Source organism: Papio anubis, chromosome 6 (assembly GCF_008728515.1).
Source record: "Papio anubis isolate 15944 chromosome 6, Panubis1.0, whole genome shotgun sequence".
Classification (NCBI taxonomy): domain Eukaryota; kingdom Metazoa; phylum Chordata; class Mammalia; order Primates; family Cercopithecidae; genus Papio; species Papio anubis.
Genome location: NC_044981.1, coordinates 149591483 through 149606597, shown reverse-complemented (window position 1 = coordinate 149606597; position 15115 = coordinate 149591483).

Sequence of the window (15115 nt, the reverse complement as noted above, 5' to 3'; positions counted from 1 at the left end):
GAAATGGCAGAGATTCAGTGACACTGGCAGGCAGCTGAGATGGCAGAGCGCTTAGGCACCACTGGCCACACGACTGTTTAACAAAGCTCTTATTGCTAGGAAAACTCTAAATTATTCTTTCACACCAGAACTTTAAATTACACATTTGTGTTTATTTATTTGACAGGACTTTTAAAATATGCATTTTTAAAATGTACTTTTTCTTTTCTATTTAAAAGTGGTGATCGGCATTTTGAATACAGACAAGCAATCTTCCTTAGCACTGATTTTTTTTTTTTTTTTTAATAAATAGAGACAGGATCTCACCCTGTTGCCCAGGCTAATCTCAGACTCCTGGGCTCAGACTGTTCTCTCACCTCAGCCTCCCAAAGTGCTGGAATTACAGGTGTGAGCCACTGCAATCGGCCAGCATTGATATTTTTATGAGTCCTTTTTTTTTTTTTCTGTTGCTTTTCCCATTTGGGCTACATTGTCTAATTGAAGAGCACACATTTTAGAAATTGTCTAAATGTGAGTTAGGATTTCCAAATTTTCAGACTAAAAGCTGGATGTACACATATGCACTCATAATATGTCACTAGCTGCTACCTACCCTGCACTGTGTAAAAATCTTAAAACAAAGGGGTCTTTTCTCAATTTAAGAAAGGGAAAAAATTCTTTCTATCTCTACAATAGTAAGTATGTGAGACAAGAAGGAATATTTGTATTTATCTACCTCTTCCTTCAAAGAAAAATGTTTAAATAAATAGCAGAAGGAGATATGACATAAAACCCCAAATATCAAGACACTGACAAAGAGAAGAGGAAGACAATATTGGATGGAATGATGATCAAGTGAAAAGATTAACTTTGAAAAGGAAATAACACTTTGAAAAGAGGGGAAGGAAGCGAGGATGGTTACAAGCCCAAGTAAGTTTGAAAGATAATGGACAAGAAGTCAAGTAAATTTTTGCCTTAGCTAGGTATCTAAGACGATTACGAATGAAAACAGTGGTAATTTTATTCAGTGTTTGTTATACATTAGGCAGCATGTTAAATGTTTTCATGTTCTGTTACAATGAGTCCTTCCTGCAACACTGGGAGATCCAACATTATGGCCCCCATTTCACACATGAGAAAATGTGTCTCTGTGTGTGTGTTCACACGTGTGCACATGTGTGCACAAAGTGTTAATAAGTTGACCACAATCTCAAAGACAGTGGTGGTCAGTGGTGGTTAGATGTAGGTAGTCTCCCTCCAAACCCCATGTTTAACTGCCACAAGGTAGGCATTTCTCCAGCTATAATCACCCAATGGCTAACTGTTGCCCACTGCCCAGATAAAATCAATTCACTGAGACAGATGTATTTCAGTAGAGAAAGAGTTTAATAACGGCAGGGCTAGTTGAGTGGAAGGATGGGAGTAATTGCTCAAATCAGCCTCCCCAAGAACTCAGAGGCTAGAGTTTTATGGATAATTGGGCAGGCAGGGGAGTCAGGGGTGGGTGCTGCTGACTGGTTGGGAACGACAACATAGGGGTGTGGAAAATGGTTCTTGTGCACTGAGTTAGCCTCTGTGTGGGGGCCACAGGACAGGTTGAGTCATGAGTCGTGGCTCTGGGTGGGGTCAGTGAGTTGCCAGAATGCAAAAGCCTGAAAAACATCTCAAAAGACTAATCTCAGGTTCTACAATAGTGATATTATCTATAGGAGAATTTGGGGAAGTCACAAATCTTGTGCCTCTGGCCACCTGACCCCTGAGCAGGAAGAGATTATAGAAAAGCCAACTGGAGATTAATGTCTGTTTATCATTTACTACACCTACATTTTAGCAGAGTCCAGGCCTCTCCCATAATCCTAATCTTGTGGCCTTTCATTAGTCTTACAAAGGCAGTTTCAGCTTCTGAACAAGAAAGGGGTCAGTTTTAGGGAGGGACTTCTTGTTTCAAAGTTAAACTCTAAATCAAATGACTCCCATGGTTAGCTGGGCCTATGCCCAAGAGTGAGTGAGGGTAGCCAGCCTGTGAGGCTAGAAGCAAGATGGAGTCAGCCATGGTAGACTTCTCTCACTGTAATCATCTTTACAAAGTTGGTTTCACAGCCACGTGCCCTTCATGTGGTACTTCAAACAACGAACATATATTCCTATTGCCATCCCATCACTTCCTATCAAGAGCTATACCCTCCCTGCTTCCTCCTTGAACCGTATTTACGAATTCAAAACCCAGATGAGATTCCAGCTACATACAGAAGCCCATGCCTCATGCTCTCTGCTTCTTCTGCTTCCTAGAGCATAACTTGCTATGCATTCATATGGCACTGCCTGTGATTACTGGGCATTATCTTGAATGATCTGCTTGGAGATATGTCCTGTATCCATATCCAGTGGAAAAGCATCTTGAGGTCAGGAGCTACATCATACACTTCTTCCACGGCATCTATTGCTGGTGTAGCCTGTGAAGGCACCTAAGAAACATTATTTGACTGCCCCTTCCAAAAATAAATTTTAGTATAGACACTGTAAATAAACAAGGTCTATAAAAACACCTCAGTCATAATCTGAGATGTGTGGTTTCAGCTTTGACCTGCCTTGCCTCTTAGCAGACTCTACATGGATGTGGTGCCCAAGAGTGATCACACAAGGAGCAGTGGGCAGCAAATCCAGTGTCCTGAGTTTGAGTTCTGAACTGTCTTGCATTCCCTATTCAGGTATCCCTCTGTTCCCCTAGCAGGCTTATTTCCAATGCTCATCAGTTTCTCAATTAGACAATTTGTTCTGTGGAAATGCAAAGTTTTAGAGTCAGGCAATTAACAACTGAGGAACCTTGAGCAAATTACTCTGTCTCTCTGAGCCTCAGTTTCTTATTTACAAAGGAATGATAATGATTCTTACCTCAGAATCTCTATGACAGCCTCATGTGGTTGTAGTAAAGATTAAAAGAAGCAATCAATATATGTAAGGTGCCTGACACAGCAGACATTCAATATATATTAATGTCCCTTTCTCTCATTATTCCTGTACAAAAACAAAAGCCACAGTCACCTAATAGATAAAGTACTGGCCTCCTTTAAAAAAAAAAAAAAAAAAAAAAAAGGAGGCAATGTATCTGTATAGCCATTCCAAAAGGGTGACGACTATATTGATATTTAATGTTTAATTAAAGATTTGCTATTTACAAAGGGCTTTTACACATCTTGGCATTAATCCTCAGAAAAAGTTCCATAAAGTAATCCAAGCAAGGATTATTATCCTATTTATTTTACAAGGGAAAAATGAAACAACATTTTGAGTGCCCTCAAATTACACAAACTTCCTCAACTACTAAGTCACAAAGCTTTGTCTTAAACCTAGAGAATTAAGATATTTCTGGGAAAGTAGCAGAAAGTGCCCAGACTGGGCTCTAGTGCATGTGACTGTTGTAAAAAACTCAGCGCAGGACATTCAGTATGCATTCCCTGAGCCATCGCAGCGAGGGATTTTGCTTCTTTTCTCCCGCAACCATCCTCAGGTTATGCTCCCTTTTAGGGACATTCTCAGCATAGAAGAGAAAAGTATCCCCTTCCCATTTCCAAGAAGTGTTAAGAACATGGTGACATCTATCCACTTCTCTTCCATCTAAGGAAAGAGGCATGGCAAAAAGTCTGGGAGGCGCTGTGCACACTGTATGGTATGATGCAAATGATTTCAGCTTGAGGTGCCTCCATTTTCAGCTGCAGTATAGAGTCGATTTAATTGTGTCTTTTTTGTGATAGATAATTCATGAAACTGGTAGTGATATGGTTGAAGTTGGCAACGGTGCTAGATAATCTCAACATAATAATCAGAAATGACCCTCTGGAAACTAAATTTAAAAATTGGAAAGTAAAATTTCAAAAGAATGCCACATACGATGGTCTCAAAAGACACACAAATTTAGAAATAAATTTAGACAAAAATTGTGCAAGAGTTTTACACAGAAATCTGTAAGACATTGCTAGGGAAATTTTTAAAGAGTTGAAAAATGGAGATAATACTACGTTTATGGATTGGAAGACTTAGTATTGTTCTCCATTCTTAGCAAATTACTCTACAGATTTGATGTAATCCCAATCAAAATCCTGGCAAGATTTTTTAAAAGAAATTCACAAGCTTATTTTAAATTAAATTAAAAAGAAAAGAATCTAAGGGGGAAAAACAATGTTTAAAAAGACAACTTACACTACTTGATTTTAAAATCTAACTATGAAGCTATAGCAATCAAGATGGTGGAATAGAATAGAAAGTTCTGAAATAGATCCAAACATGTATGATGACCCTACGGTATGCAAAGATTTTTTAGATAAAAAAGGAAAAATCACTGAAAATAATTTTTTATTAAAAATTTCAAAGTGCTTAAATTGGACTTTTTCAAAAGTAAATCCTTCTGCTGTCTTCAAAAAATAAAAAATGAAAAAGTGGACTGGAACAAAATATTTGCAGCACGTTAACTGATACAGGAGTATATCCAGAAACTATAAAGCACATATCCAACTCAATAGGAAGGCAATTAATACAATTTATTTAAAAGGGCAAAAGATTTTAGTAGACTCTTCACAAAGACATGTGAATATCCAAGATGTTAAACATTAGTCATTTTGGGAATATAAATTACAATCAATGTGATATTACTCTATACTCCCTAGAATAACTAAAATTAAAGATTGGCAATATCAAATGTTGCCAAGGATGTGAAGAAATGGGAATTTTTATGCATTGCTGGTGAGAGTGTAAAATGGTACAACTACTTTGAAAAGCAGTTTAGCAGTTTCTGAGAAAGTCAAAAACATACTTAAGCATAAAACCCAGCAATCCCCCTCCCAGGTGTTTACTCAAGAGAAATAAAAACACATGTGTACACAAAAGACTTGTGCATCAACTTTCATAACAGCTTTATTCATAATGGCCCAAACCTATCATCAATGCAATGTTCACCAGGTGAATAAACAAATTAAGGTATGGTAAAATATCTTAATAACTTTTTAAAAAATGACACATCACCACAGGATTGAATCACATAGACATTATGTTGAGTGAAAGAAGACAATACAAAGAAATGCACAGTGCATGATTTTACTGTGTGAAATTATAAAACAGGCAAAGTCGGCTGGGTGTTGTGGCTCATGCCTGATAATCCCAGCATTTTGAGAGGCCAAGGTGGGCAGATCACCTGAGGTCAGGAGTTCGAGACCAGCCTGGCCAATGTGGTGAAACCCTATCTCTGCAAAAACATAAAAATTAGCCAGGTGTAGTGGCTGGCACCTGTAATCCCCGCTACTCGGGAGGCTGAGGTAGGAGAATCACTTGAACCCGGGAGGCAGAGGTTGCAGTGAACTGAGATCTCACCATTGCACTCAAGCCTGGGCAACAAGAGCAAGACTCTGTCAAAAAAAAAAAAAAAAAAAAAAAAAAGAAAGAAAAGAAAAGAAAGATAAGGCAGAGTTAATCTATAATAAAAATCAGATCAGCAGTTTCCTAAGTAGAGGAGAAAGGTAATTGATCACAAGTGGTCTAAGGAAGCTTTCTGGGGAGGTCAAAATTATTCTACATCTTGATCTGGGTGATGTTCTACAGTGTCACAAACTTGAATATTTAAAACATGTGAATTTTATTGCATGTACATTATATTTCAATAAGGTTGATTTTTTCAAAAATCGACCTTGGTCAAACTTCGGTAAGTACTCTTTCTTTATCACTTTATAAAAATGTATGCAAATACATGTCTAGAACAGAGATTAGTCTGCATGAGGGTATAGATTCCACTGAGTTCCCCTCTCAATGTTCCAAGTACTAGTCTCCCCGGAACATCAGTTCTGATATTCTTAAGATGGTGAGTAGCGAAAGAGGGTAATATTTCTAAAACTACTAACGAAATTAGATGATGATTATGCCCACAAACAAAGTTCCAAAAGCTTTTTGAAAAAGATTTTATTATGGAAAATTACAAACATATGCAAGAAGAGAGTATAGCATAATAAATGTTTATGTACCCATCATGTAGCTTCAAGAGTCATCACTGCATGTTTATCTATATCCCTATACACCCCTCTCCCTGCCTCCCACTGAATTATTTTAAAGTAAATCCTGGGGGTCATATCATTTCATCTGTAAATGCAAGAAGCTCTGAAATTGGATTCATTTGCTCACACTGTGTCCTCTGCTTGAAATGTTTATCCCTTGCTCTTTATATGGCTGGTTCCTTCTCATCTTTCAGGTGAGACCTTTTCAGAAAGATCTTCCCTGGTCTCCCTGTCTAAAATAACTCACCTTCTACCTGAACCCAGCTACTTTTTGTCCTGGTAATGTGGACCCTGAGCTTTTATATCATTTTCCACAATTTGTAATTATTAGTTACTGGTTTTTGTCTGTCTTCTCAACTACATTCTCACTGCCACTGGCATAGTGCTATCAGTGTCTGGAAGGTGATTAATAAATGATAGCTCCTCATTAATGAGGCATCTGAACAATCAGCTTTTCAGAGGTCAACAATGAACATTTCTCTTATATGTGGTGATGGTCTGGATAACCATCAGAGATGAGTTGGTATTGCTTTTCCAGAGTTTTCTAAAACCTTATCCTAAAGTATCAAGTAGCCAATAGAAGTAGTTCTTCTTTTGTATGTTTTTTTAAGAGTTATGGAATGTTATAAGTGAAAGAGGCTTGAGAAATAACCTACATTCATAGATCTGTGGCTTTTAAAATGAAAAGAATCCTTAGAAAACATTTTGTTGAACCGATAACAGATAAGAAAAGTTTATAACCCATATCTAATGTTGCAGAATTTGTGATTTACAAATGGCCATAATCTGAAACCTTCATCTAGAAAAATAGTCCATTTACTTGAGTGAGAATTAAACCTCATAAAATATCAGAAAAATAACTCAATTTTATACTATCTATATACATAGTATACTCAGTTAAGTCATTTATTTGACAAATATTTATTTCCAACCCATTATGTTCCAAAAACCATTCTTACAGCTGCATCAGTGAACATAACAATAAAGCTTACACTCTAGCCCATGTGTCAATATCGTAAAAGTACATCCTCTTGAATTTGCTATAGGATCATCATAAGGTAATTTAGAAGAAAAGACTTTTTATTATGTACTCAATAAAGGCAGAATACAGCATTTCCTTATCATCGAGCATATAATACCAAAATCCCAATGTCATTATTTAGCTTCTTCGCTTTCTAAACTCTGACGAATGAGCCCCCTCCACACCATAAATTTGCAGTAAGCTGGTGGTGGGATTGGTGAGAACATTTTACCCCAGGAGCTTCCCTCCTGTAGACTCACTGATGTGCAAAGTGACTGGGGAGCCCAAACCTTGTATAACAACCCTGGGATGGAATAAGATGCACTGTTGGGTCCAGAAGTGCCCAAAACACCTAATACATACACATTTGGGTTTCGGATGACCCAAAATCAATCATTGTGCCACATCTGATTCATTTTCTTCTTCTTCTTCTTCGTTTTTTTTTTTTTTTTTTTTTTTTTGAGACAGAGTCTTGCTCCGTCACTCAGGCTGGAATGCAGTGGTATGGTCTCAGCTCACTGCAATCTCTGCCTCCCGGGTCTGGACAATTCTCCTGCCTCAGCCACCCAAGTAGTTGGGACTACAGGTGCCCACCACAATGCCCAGCTAATTTTTGTATTTTTAGTGGAGATGGGGTTTCACCATGTTCACCAGGCTGGCCTCAATCTCCTGACCTCAGGTGATCCACCGCCTCAGCCTCTCAAAATGCTGGAGTTACAGGCATAAGCCACCCCACCTGGCCCTGCCAAGTCTGATTCATAAAGAAAGCTAGCCTCCATCCCATTTTCTCCAAAAACTTATGTAAACTATTCTATCCACTTTCCTCACAATTCATTCACTCTTGTCAGAGCACTATTCCCAAGGTGTAGTTTGGGAAATATGGGTGTCACACTGATACTTTCTTCTACATTGGAGATAGGGTCAGAGGCAACCTCAGAAGTGAAGGGGTAGCAGCTAAGGAGGTGGGGACAAGCAGCAAGAGGGAAGGTAGGATTGGAACAAGACTGGAGCAGGTGCAAGAGTCTCTCCTATCATCGCAGCCTGATGTCACTCCTCTGATCTCTGTCTCTCCAGGATTCTCTTCCACCTCCACTAAATGCAAGGGAGTTTTCCTAATTCCCTGATAAAAATTATTCTGATTCTCTGGATATTTGCTTAGCTCTCTAGTGACGTTTCTGGGAACTCTAGTTAGACTTGCTGCTTTACCTGCAGTCCAGGAAGTATCCACTCTGTGTGATCACAACACAACAGAACAGGAAAGTCAGCCTAATAGTGTGAGATTTTGAAACAATCAAGCTATAATAATTTTTTGTTACCCTTCTAGAAAAGAAAATAACATGCACTGCAGTTTTAGAATTATAAAATAATGCAAATGTCTTATTTTAACAGCTCAGATCTCAGTTGCCAAGTAACAAAACCCACAAGTTCTCTGTATTTTCCATGAGCTTTCAAAGTTTGTTTCTGGCATACTTCAAGGCAAGGAGGAACTTGTTGCTAAATATATTGAGTGTTCTCCCACAAGAAATTTGGGGACTTCTCAAAAAACCTGGGAGGTAGAAGGGGTGATTGAAAAGTCACCACTAGCTTTTCCTTTTGAGCCGTTAAATCTTTTACTAATGAAAGACAAAGACTAATTGTTCTTCTCCAGGATGAATGTTGCTTTGAGAAGCTAGAGGCATTTCTGAAAAGATGCAGCATTACCCTGGTGAGTTCAAGAAAGGGCATGTTGGAGAACAACATCAAGATTCTATCTTCCTTGTAGTTTTCAAACACTCCTAAACCTGCAAAATTCTAGTCAGTGCACAGAACTAGATGTCCAACCCTATGTCTTGTCTCTCTGTCCCATACTGTTGGTGAAAATCAACATAGGCCTCCTCTAAATTCTTGTATACCTTATTCTCAATATAAGCTCTGGGTACTCATCACATGCTTCTCTGCTACTGGTGAACCCTGTGCACTTGTGATATCCCTAACTGGATGACAAGCTTCCACAGGGCAGATACTTCTTATATTTCTTGTTTAATCCCCCACTGGCCTAGGAAAAATGCTCTATACATAACTTCTACATAAAAAATGTATTAAGTGACTAAATATACCATATATGCCTAAGCTAAGGGAACAAAAATATTATATGCCCCAAGTTCCCTGTTTCTTTCCCTAAATAACAAACACACACAAACACACACACACACACACACACACACACACACACACACCCCTATAGATACTAACAGGAAAGCCTATTCTTTATTTCCATTAGCTTCCATTTCTAACTTCTTTTGACCTACACTGATTTGTTATAGTAAAATACATGAGGCCAGGCGCAGTGGCTCACGCCTGTAATCCCAGCACTTTGGGAGGCCGAGGTGGACAGATCACCCGAGGTCAGGAGTTCGAGACCAGCCTGGCCAGCATGGCAAAATCCTGTCTCTACTAAAAATACAAAAACTTAGCCAGGCATGGTGGTGCACGCCTGTAATCCCAGATATTTGGGAGGCTGAGGCAGAAGAATTGCTTGAACCTGGGAGGCAGAGGTTGTGGTGAGCTGAGATCAGACCACCGCACTTCAGCCTGGGTCACAGAGGGAGACTCTGTCTCAAAAATAATAATAAAAAAATAAAAAAATTATATATATATATGATTTATATAATAAATTTTTATGTACATATATTTATACATAAATTTATATGCAACTATGTGTGTGTGTGTGTGTGTACATATATATATTAGTAAAGGGGCCTGTACTTAGTTACACACTGTCTTCAATTCCGTGATTCCGTAGAATCACAATGTTCCATGGCTTTCCCCCTATTTCTTGTTTTCTGGTCTCTTTGCAGGCTCCTGCTGTGCCCCATCCCTTGGCTGCTTGCACTCCTCAGAATTGTGCCCATGTTCCTGCCTCAGCAATCACCCCAGATCATACCATCCATTGATCACCCAGATCACACCATCACATGCTGGTGACTGCCGATTTTCTGTCTTTAGCACTCTCCTCTGAGTGCTAGGCCCACAGAACTAATTGCCTACTGGACTTCTGCATATAGTGTCCCATAGACACCTCGAACCCTACATGACGCAAACCCGAATCATCTTCCTCTCCAAATGTACTCTCAGGCCTGTGTTCCTGATCTTTGAAAATGATCATTAAGCCAATTACCTAAAGCAGACACTGTCCCTTTGACCTGGCTAACCACCAGTTATCAATGGCTGCCGGCTCTACTTCTCCCGTATATCCCTTTATCTCTATGATCACCAAGCTAATTAGGCACCAGTGTCTCTCACCATATTACTGCAGTCTTATTCTAACAGGTCTCTCTACAGATGTATGGGTTTAACCCTTTCAGGTTATGTAATGCTGAGGTCAGAGTGATCATTCTAAAATATAAATTTGATCAGTTCCTTAACTTGACTTACAAACTTTTATGCAACCTCATCCAGCCCCAACACTAGCCTTCTTTCTATCCCATCTAAATGTCTTTCCTACATCAAATGTGCCACGCTCTCTCTTATTTTTGAGTCTTGGCTCATGCTGTTGCGTTGGCCTATCACACTTTTTCTGACCCCATCCCAGCTTTGTCTTAATGCGTATTCTTCATTTTAGTCTCTGTCTCTTCCAAGAAACCTTTTCCAGCTCCCAGGTACAGGTTAGGTGTTAGGTTCCTGCTTGGTATTCGCAGAGCATGTGTATTCTGTCTTTCCTAGCATTCACCAAATCATTTGCTGGATTAGCCTTGGCTATTTTTCTTCTGACTGTCCCATTAGCCACTCCCATGAGGACATAGATTCTATCTGTTTTGTTTAAAGTTTAATCCCCAGCAGCTGGCCCAATACCTAGAACACAGTATACATTCAGAAAGTATTTGCTGATAAGAGTCTTGAATAATATATCACATGAAATCACTTTCCCAAAGTGAGTGGGGTATCCTAAAGACAAAAACATTCCTTACCTTGTATTTAAATCCAGATGTGGGTTTTCCCCTTTCTCAGCCTTTTTGGTTGTTTTAGTTATCAAGCAAAGATGATTTCCTTATTGAGTGAGGTAGAGACAGGGACAGTACAGCAGAGACAGAGACGAACAGTTCCAGTGTCCAGTGAGAGCAGACTTCCCTTTCTCACCAGGTTCACACAGCGTGGGGGCCTAAAAGCCTCTATGATGCTTCCCCTGGAACTGCTCTTTTCTTTGATTTATGACTGGTTTGAGATGGAGCCAATAATAATGTGCATTCCAAACTTCTGGTACACTCTGGAAGGTTGCAGATAGATTTTCTATGTGCATTAAATACATAATAATGATGGTCATTCAGACCTCATACTTGGCAGACTGTACATTGAAGAGGACCTGTTTCTTATTTGGCAGTTCAAACCACCTGGAATGACCATTAAATTCAAAGGGATTTTGTGTTTGACTTTCTTCAAGTAGATTCTGAGTAAGATAAGAACAAGAGTGGTCTATTCATTGGTTAGTAACCACCTTAATCTGTGAATTTCAAAATTAAAGAACCATCTGTAATCCTACCGCTTTGAGAGGCCAAGGCAGGGGGAAATATCTTGAGGCCAGGAGTTTGAGGCCAGCCTGGGCAACATAGCAAGACCTCATCTCTACAAAAAATAAACAAATAAGTAATTAGACAGTGTGGTGGGCCTGTAGTCCCAGCTACTCAAAAGGCTGAGTCAAGATCACCTGTGTTCCATGGCTGAACCCTGGAGTTTAAGTTTATAGTGAGCTACAATTGTGACAATATACTCCAACCTGGGTGACAGAGCTTGTCTAAAAAAAAAAAAAAATTTAAAGGCCAAAGTACAAAGAAACCCACCATCTTACTCAGAATAGATTAAGGAGAATGTTTTCAAGGAGGTGATTAAAACTAAAGATCTTAGCTAGCAAAGCCTATAGAACCTTTTAATTCCTTTCTGAGAAAACAAATTGCCTCAATTAAATAATCACTCCACCAAAAGGCATTTAAAGGTCACTTTCAGCAGATTCCTTTTGTCAGAAACATCAGTACCAATTATTTCTGGTGTGCTAGGTATACTAGTTACCTTGTAACAAGGAAAAACAAAACAAAACAAAAAATGAGCAAGCAAAACAATTGTTTTGTCATATTTCTGGAGACAGCGTATCTTAAATCCAGCAAACAGACCCCAGAAAAACAGGAAAAATCAACCTTTTTAGCACTGAACTTACGAACCTAACCATGAAGCACGACTCAGACTGGGCCTTATTTAGAGTTATCTAGGTCTTGGGCATTCTGATTCCTCCACCTGCTAGGTGCAGATATGGTATGGTCAAATGCAAGATTCAAGTCAGGAGGCCCAAATTTAAATCTAAGCTTTTACACATAACTCAGGCATGTTATCAAATGTCTCAGAATTTAAGAACCTTCCTCTTCAACAGGAAGATAGCGATATGTCTAACACCAGGCTATAGTGGCATTGAATCTATCTAATCTTTTAGATTAATCTTTTAGATTAGCCTATTAAAGGGTCATATACACAGTGTGTGAACAGCAAATACTACAGTAAGAAATGAGCTGTGTACACTTGACCAACTCACTCCATTTCTCTGGATTTCAGTTTCCTTACCCATAAAATGAGAAATAACTAATAACAATCCCTTAGACTACACAGAGACTTAGGGGCAGAAGTGTTGGCGGTGAAGACACCAGAAGCAAAGGGGCCAGACCTTCAGCCTCCCCACTGCATACTGTTCACAGGACAGTCAAGGCAGGCCTTCATCTTCATCTGCAGTTTTTTGTTTTTGTTTTTGTTTTTTTTTGAGACGGATTCTCGCTCTGTTGCCCAGGCTGGAGTGCAGTGGTGCGATCTCGGCTCACTGCAACCTCCCCCTCCTGGGTTCAATTGATTCTCCTGCCTCAGCTTCCCAAGTAGCTGGGATTACAAGTGCATGCCACCATGCCTGGCTAATTTTTGTATTTTTAGTGGAGATGCGTTTTCACCATGTTGGCCAGGCTAGTCTAGAACTCCTGACATCAGGTGATCCACCTCCGTCAGCCTCCCAAAGTGCTGGAATTACAGGCGTGAGCCACTGCACCTGGCCGCATCTGCATTTTTGTGTGTACTTTAAACGAAATAATGTATAGAAAGAACTTAGATGGCACATTATATTATAAAATAATAGCAATTCTTGATACATTGTTCCATAAATTTCGTCTTTTATAAAACAAATACATATTTCTTAGTTAACTACTGTTTAAGCCCTAGATTCACACCTTCATTAATTAATCAAGCCCTAATTAATCCTGAAGCTGGCTCCCTCCAGGGTATTGGTCCTGGTGTTTTCCTAGGCCTGCTGAGAAGAGAAATGGACAGTGACCCTCCGATCAGATGAAATTCCAAAGAGAGTCTCCACTGGACTCACACTCAAGCTCCCTGCCTCCATCTCTAGAGAACTGCGAGTAAATTCCTTCCCAGAGCTTTGGGAGCCTCAGCTAACAACACAGGGATTAGAGAAATGGATTAGTCTGTCTCCTGGCTTCTCTTCTAGGAGAGAAGACAATTTGCTATAGAAGTACCAAATATGAAGGTTTCAGATCTACTTCGCATCTTTTTGACTTGCTTTAGCAGCAACCTGAAAAGCTCCTTCACTTATGCCCAATACTGCAAAATGTTGGGCTTGTGAATTTAGAAACACTGTCAACCCTTTGCTGCAGGTAGATATTAATTGATAGCAAATCACCACGGAATGTCTATAGAAATGAACCAGATGCCGAAGGCTTTCTGACTGAGGAAAGGTAAGCACAATGAAATAATTAGATATGATTTGCCATTTCTCCACAAATGTTGCTACATACTCAATTCAACAGCATGTGGTTTCTCACTTTCATTATTAGCTTGCTTGTATTCATTGTGTCTAGCTCTCTGGAAGTGGTTTTGTAAGCCCTTGAAAATCAAATAACGCATTATTAAAAATCAATTTACTAGGTTAATCATAATGCTTTTTCATTATGGTGTGAACCTGTAATACCAGCTACTCGGGTGGCTGAAATAGGAGGAGCACTTGAGCCCAGGAGTACAAGATCAGCCGGGGCAGCATAGCAAAACCCTGTCTCTAAAAAAACCTAACATAAAAATAAAATAAATAATGCTTTTCTCAGCACTAACAATTCAACTGAAATGTGGCTCTGTAACAATACTGAGAGAATGCAGGACTTTCAAACATCTTTAAGGAAGAAAGTGGGTACCCTGGATTTAGACATGGAGTTATCACTAGATATTTAAGGAATATACGTAAATTCCAAAGTTATTTAAAATGCCTCTCTACCCAACAAAGTTGAGATCATGGAGAAGATATATGTGCTACTTACCAATATTTCTAGCTTCCCTCTTTTAGGACAAGGGAATATTATATTGTCCTACCACCTTCAAATTATTAACAGTTGTAGCCATGTGACTTCTTTCGGCCACCAGAAGGAAGGGTTTCATTTCTAACATTCTCCTGACCTGCCTGGCTACCAGGAAAGCACACACAGCAGACCCATCACATGAGTGAGGGCTGCCCTTGAGAATCACTCAGCCATTTAGCAGACTTGGCATGAGCAAGAGAGAAACTCTGTCACTTTACAACACAGATTTGTTTGCTTCCACAGCATGGCCTAGCCTTTCTCACCAGTGCAGAGTCCACCAAGCCCTACCATAGCAAGCTTCTTTGGGTCCCTAAGCATGTCCTCAATATTGTCCATTCACTCTTCTCACTACTCATTCTGTTCTCCTGCCTCCCTTTCATAAGGACCCTGATGTATACATTGGGCCTGCCAAGATAACGTACCCCATCTCAAGGTCCTTAACTTAACTGCATCTGCAAACATCTTTCTGCCATATAAAATAACATTCTCAGCAGGTGTCTTTTAATATCTTATCTCACCTTGCTCATCTACCATTACACACCCCTTCTCACCCTTGGTTAGCACAGTGTCCTAAACATACATCCCCATTCATTTATTCAATGAATGCTTAGTTCAAAATGTATACCATATCAGAATCTCTGCTTTATCAAAAGCCCAAACAATATGGTTAATAAAGCTACGCACACACAAACATACAGACAAAGAAAAAGCTAATG